We start from the raw sequence: 6,828 nt of genomic DNA, 5'->3' as shown, positions 1-6,828 counted from the left end.
TTAAAACTTTCCGAACTTAAACCCAAATTCATAAAAGGCCCGAAATTTCACTTTACCGATATACCATTTGGCTCCAAAACACAAACTGAACTCCCGGGTCATCCAATCTACATTTTCCACACCTAAAAGGGACTAATTATCTCTTTCCCAAAGGCCCTAAGCCTTATGGTAACCGATCTTCGGGTCACGGGCGCGAATTAGGAAACAATTTGGGAACAAGGTGTTATATGATCTTCATTATTTACCAGAAGATTAGGGTACATACTATTATTTTGTAAAAGGATTCTCAATGATTGGAGCTAAAGTTGTGCTTGATTTTGCATCCTGTTCTATTGGAGTTTCATTAATCGTAACACTTGTTTCGAGTAAAGTGATAGTAGTATAGTACTTCCATGTTGATTTGTGTACAATGTAAGCTCTACATGTGATTGGATAGAAACTGGCATTGGTATATTGGACAATGTGATCTGGATTAACAATAATACCCTCGGGAAAGGATAACACTTTTTGGTGAAGATTTCTAAGATTCAAGCTAAACCTGCTATCTTTTTCCCAGTTGATACAATGGTTTTTAGCTATAGAGCTTCTTTGTTTTGTTTATAGGGTGCCCTTGATATGTGAGTTTTAGTTTAGCATATGACGTTGAAGAAACTACCTGGAACCGATGTAATTTATGACACCAAATATGATCAACTAACAATAGTGATGTAGAATCAATCTGAGTCGATATATTCATCTTTAAGTATATTCAAACCCACTCTCCAATTGTGCCAATGGATAATAAAGGAGGCGTAGTGATGATAGACCCAAAATCGAAGAGAAGCGAAATCAAATTGATTGCAGAGAGAACAACTCCATCTGCACTCTTCAAATCATCAACAAGTCTGCCTCTACTCTCCATACTAAAAACTTCACATATCAAATTTTTAGTTAACTGTGTCAATAGATATACCGAGTTTTCTTAAAATCTCTTTGTTTTTAATCTGAAATTTAAGATTCTACCAATAGGGAATTCGACTACAACTGCAACGAAGTTGTAATAAATCGATACATACTTAAAACTATTGGTAAAAAAGTAGTAAAAATACTGATTTCATATTTTGAATTGGTAAACATGAATTACTTTCAAAAAGAATATGTAAAATTACCAAAATTTATGTTCACCGGTATTAGTGCCCCCTTCTTCTCCATCGACGTAAATAGGAAGGAACATGGACCTTTGTCGGAGGATTTGGCTTCGATGGAGCAAAAAGTTAGGACTACAAATCGCACAATTCTTATATGTAAAATATCAAAATCGACAGTCAATTTAGGGCATAAAATCGTTCAAGGAAGTAAGATAATAGCAGTGGATACAATTTATTAGTCAGTCATAAAGAGATGAGGTCTCTTGTTGGAAGACGAAGCTGGTGAAAAATAGATCAAGCGGAGGAAACATAAAGATCATGATGGTGGAGAAGGTGGAGAGATAACAAAGGGGTCGTCTGGATTAGGAAGAATGGAGAAGAACATGTATCACTTGTAAGTCAATGAACAATAACCGACTCGGTCAGTTATTGTTCATAAACCTAATATGTTTTAATGTTATATATAATATATAATAGATTAATTCTAAATTTTATATGTCATATCATATGTCACATCAATTAATATTAATAATTATTTTTTATAAACTTATTCTTATCCTCAATAAACATTTTCAAAATTTATAAATAGGTTTAAAATATTTCCTTTCCTTCTTTAATATATATTTAAACAAGTTTTTTATCATTATAAACAAATTTGTCCTCCATAAAACATTTGTATGTAAATAAGATTGCATAATTATATATATATATATATATATATATATATATATATATATATATATATATATATTATGAAATTATGTTGAAATACTCAATGACTTCTTTAGTTTTATAAATTTTCAGTTGTAAATTCCTAAAAAAAACTACCTAAATTGGAGTTTTGTCATTCTTATGGTATATTTAATTCAAAAATATATATTTTTAATTTTTTTGTTTTTATATAATTAGAATAAAAAATCGATACAAATAATATTCAATATTTGGTCGTGTGTACTGACTGGATCTTTTTAAAGATATAATTTAATATATATATTTTATAATGTTTTTATTTCATTTTATAAATTAAGTTAACATGATAAGTTAGATATGGTATGAACTAAAGTTTTGAAAAGAGAAGGATGAAAAATGGAAAGTATAGATAAAACAAAGGGGGTGCATTAAAAACTTGAATTCAATTTAACATTGGTCGTACTGTATGTGGGTTGGGGTGGCGCAACATCTGCCTGCCCCATACTACTGTCTCCGCCTCTCAGCAGGAAAACATATAAAAAAAAGCTGTCCAAAACAGGGAACCAATAGACAGGTCATTTCAGGGGCGGATGCTTTAAGGGGCCAGAGGGGGCCATGGCCCCTCCGTTTTTTAGCCTTCAAAATACGAATACTCAACGGTTATGGACGCATAAGCGGTTCTCTTAGGGCCGATGAGGTTGTGGCCTCCTCGTTGTTTGGGCTCCTATATGTGAGGATTGGCGAGACCTAGGACCTTCAGAGGGAGGATATTTGTAAAACATTACTGCCGTCATTCATAATCAACCCATCTTTGCTTCAACGATTCTTCTAAATCGCTCAATTTTATGGTAATCTACCATAATTAATTTGTATGCTTCCTTCTCATTCTCCTCTTTAATTCTTTTATTTTCCAGAATTGTCATTTTCTTGTATGTTCTTTAGGGTTTTGCAACCCAGTTTTGGTACAATTTTTTTTGAATTTACATTGTTAACATCCATTTTGAATTTGAAATTAGATTTCGTACTCGTAACATTTTGATTTGAATATGAACATGACTGAGCATTTTAAGATTCAACAATCGAATTTATCAATCAGTAATAATGAAGGCTATTTGATCTTTTGAGGTAATTGTACATTATACTTTTTGTTCCGTTTACTTTATTGTATCTTATTCATATTGGTAGGCCAACATCGTTTTTTATTAGTTTAATATATGATTTAAGGGTTAAAATCCTTTAAGTTCCCAAAATAATGGAAAAGGGGTTTCAATAATTGTACTCAGTAGATGATGTGTTATGGGAATTTTATCTATTATTTGCTACCTGAGATGTCTTATCCTCCTAAATGTGTTTTATTAGTTACCAGATGAATAATCGGCTTCATAAGTCTAATTCAGTTTAATAGTTGTGTTTGGTTAAATGAGTTCCATCATTTGGTCTTACTGCATCTTTCTTTCACATATGGATATCTTGAAAGTAGGAAATAAAAGGGTTGTATGCTTCAATATTCTCACATACATTTATGTTGTGTAACTTTTGCACTGTCTACTAGTATGGTTTTCTTCAGTCTGTCTATGCTCAGTCTCTTATGGTCACTTTTTTTTAGTCCTTTGTAATGATATCCACAAACGTTACTATGATGATCTACCAAAGAACATGAGCAAGCTCTTAGTAAAGTAATAGGGTTGTATTAAATAGAAAAATTGATCTTACTTTCTATTCTTAATGTTTACCATAGTTGGTACTAGTTACTACTTCTTGTTAACATTATAATTTTTCTTTTTATTGTCATTAACAACATTGATTACTTTCTATATAATTTTATTTTGAATGTTGGATTCGGCCCCCTAGTTCTAATGTCCGTGTTCCGCCCCTGTATGAGGTTAAGGGTTCAAGTCCCGTCTTGAACATATGTGGAATTAATAGTAGATTAGATTTGCTGATCCAAAAAAATAATAATAGCAAACCTTTTATACATATATATATATATATATATATATATATATATATATTATCGTCGACGTTAACTTTATTGATGGTGAATATCGGGGCCGGTCCAAAGATATAGTGGGCCCAGAACAAAATGAAAAAAATAGGTCTCCAAACTCATAAATATAATAAAAATCAAATCGAAAATAGATACCACACCATTATAAAATTGACTATTAATATTAAAAAAACACAAATATGGTTAAACCATTACAAAAACAAATAATTTAAAGAAAATACTTCTCCTAACATTTTTTATAGATAAGTTAGTTTTATTTTCTATAGAATTATAATATATACTTTAGGAATTTTAGGTCCTTTTAAAACATGAGCCGTGAGCAACCGCCCAGATTACCCACCGTCAAAGTTGGCGAGTAGTTGGATTTAACAAAAATATTTTTGAAAATAAATTTTTGTAAATGTATAAAACAAAGTACCTTTGGTAAAAGTTATTTTAAAAATATTTCTGTTATATACAAGTACTTTTAATTTTTTTTTTTTTGTTATATCCAAATACTTTCACAAAAAGTAAAAATATTTTTGACTCTCAAAAACGGCTTCTAGCCCAGCGGTATCCGGTGTTGCTCTCCCTCCTTGAGGTTGAAGGTTCAAGTCCCGTCGTGAACATAGGTGGATTTAAGGTGTAGTTTAGGAGTAGGTTAGATTTGTAATTTAAAAAAAAACCTAAACAAAAATAACCCGCCTTTTTTTCTTTCTCGTTCGTATGGATCGCAGCTCACGTTCACATCGTTCTTCACCGCAGGGGAGAAGGCTTCTCCTGCAATAGCGTCCCTCCTACGAACTCCGCTCCACCCTCCTCCGACCGACGCTCCAGATCACCGGTGCCGGCGCCGGCTACTCTTCATCTCCGATCTGGTATGTGTATCTCCGATTTTGGTTTGTTTTGTCCGGTTTTCTTTTTCTGGTTAACACATATTTTTCTCGAATCGATGGTCTACATTATTTTCTTCTTAGATTTTAAATTTAGAGGTTTATTTCTTTCTGATTCATCGTTTAATTGATTTCCTGATTTCTGGTTTGGTTTGAATCCCAATTTCTGTTTCTGGAATCGGGTATCTGTACACAAGTTTTTTTTTTTTTTTTTTGAATCGATGAAGCATAGGTTACATTATTTACTACCGACAAGATTTATGCATTGTTATCAATTAGTATATGCTGAGCATCGATGGTCCACATGAACTTATATTGTTAAAGTTCATCTGTCGAACTTGAAATATAACCCAGAACAGAAGTGCCATTAATGTTGTTAGGTTTATATGGATCCAAAAATTGAAGTCAAACTAATACTAGTTATCAATGAAGTTGCATCATATTTCATAATTCATATCTGGTTTGGTGTTAACCACTGCGAAATGGTTCTATGCAAAATGGCTCTACAAATTTAACAAACAATATTTCACTATATTATGAACATAAATTTAAAACTCTTGTGTTATACGAAATTTGAAACAGTAAGTTTGAAATTTAACAAACTTCATTACTTTCTTATTTTCATTTCACATTAAGGTTTAAACATATTGACGTCTTCTTTTTATTGATGTAATTGCTAGCAGTGATATATTAACTTTAATTGCATGCATGTTTCCGGTAATGAAGTTAAGCATAAATATAACAGTAACATAAAGTAAAAATAAAGAAAGGAAATTATGTAAAAAGAATTTATGTTATGAGAACCATTATTATTTTTTTCTTTTTTGGTCAAAGAAGACTCGTTCTTACAAAGCATGCAACTAGCCTAAACATTAGGAATGTCTTTCACTCCCTAATCACTTCAAACATTGTTTAGTATTACACAAACATACCTTCTCTCTCGTTAAATATACAAACAAATGGATCTCGATCTAAATTGTTGGGGTTGAATCAAACTTTTATTCTGAACTGGAACAAAAGAAAGAGCTTACACGCTCAATTACAAGAAAGAAAACAACCCTCTAATACTCACTCTAAGTATTACTCTATCACTTTCTGTTTTGTGGTGTCTTACAACTGAAAATACAACATCTATTTATACTAAAGCTAGCCACTATAAGTATTGTGGCAATTTATTGTGTTCACCGTATGAAATAAAGAAGCTGTCATTCTAATGTTAACAAAGGAAGCATTCATTTGTCAACAGAAGAGGGTGCTGCAGTTACTCGTGTCAGGTTCACACCCAAGTAGGTTTACACTCACATAAATCACTCTACTCTTAACAATTTGTTAATTTACATTTTCACCCTTTTTCCATGGCGATGATTACAAGATTGAAAACTGAGAAAGCTTCCATTGAAATGGAGGCGTTGCAGTATCAGAGAATGATGGAAGAACAAGCGGAATATGATCAAGAAGCCATTCAGATACTTAAAAATATGCTTATTTAGAAGGAGAAAGATATTAAGATGATGGAAAAGAGCTTCAGATTTATAGAGAGAAATATGGAGAAATTAACAAGGAAGATATACAAAGATTTTTTCGTGATCGTGATGATTTTGAAAGTGAGAGATTTCTGTTTTTTGGGATGTTGAATAACTTAGAAACTCTTAGGCTGAACGGTATCATAACGGATTCACCGACGGTAGTCCGACGTGGACACCTTTACCGGCCGTGAACACCGCCCCTACTTTTTTTTTTTTGCCGGCGGTGATTTACCATTGGTATGTTTGCACGGTTGGGCTTACCGTTCAAATGAAAGAATTTATCAATTGGGCCGAGTTTTATTTGAAAATGATGTTTATTCGGCTGAAATTAAACCATATCACTGTGTAATATACTCGACATTTCTTTTACAATTCTATGGAATATATACATAAAAACAATCGGATATCTCAATATATTCTTATTAATTTATTATGGAATCTTAGATGAATTTTTGAGTAAAACCAAATATGTATACATTGGGCGTGTTCGGCACGGAGCGTTTGGGAGCGTTTGAAAGCTTTTAGCTTCTAGCGTTTGACAAACTGCTCCGTTTTGAACAAAAAGCTTTGTTTGACACTATAAGCTTCTAACGTTTAGTTTAAAC

General features: G+C 32.2%; 1 long non-coding RNA gene across 2 annotated transcripts; it reads left to right on the top strand.

Moving 5' to 3' along the window:
* The first annotated feature begins 2,305 nt into the window (after positions 1 to 2,305).
* On the top strand, positions 2,306 to 6,620 carry LOC145109649 (uncharacterized). Of its 2 annotated transcripts, XR_013709119.1 has the most exons (4): positions 2,306 to 2,665; positions 4,570 to 4,682; positions 5,944 to 5,983; positions 6,070 to 6,620. It is a non-coding gene; the product is annotated as an uncharacterized LOC145109649 (long non-coding RNA). The 2 variants fall into 2 exon arrangements; XR_013709118.1 differs by having other exon boundaries at positions 5,944 to 6,620.
* Positions 6,621 to 6,828: the final 208 nt, after the last annotated feature.

The sequence above is a fragment of the Lactuca virosa genome, chromosome 4 (assembly GCF_052849685.1).
Source record: "Lactuca virosa cultivar CGN04683 chromosome 4, Lactuca_virosa_CGN04683_v6, whole genome shotgun sequence".
In the NCBI taxonomy this organism is placed as follows: Eukaryota; Viridiplantae; Streptophyta; class Magnoliopsida; order Asterales; family Asteraceae; genus Lactuca; species Lactuca virosa.
The sequence above is the reverse complement of the archived record's forward strand: the minus strand, read 5'-3'. Positions and strand labels throughout refer to the sequence as shown.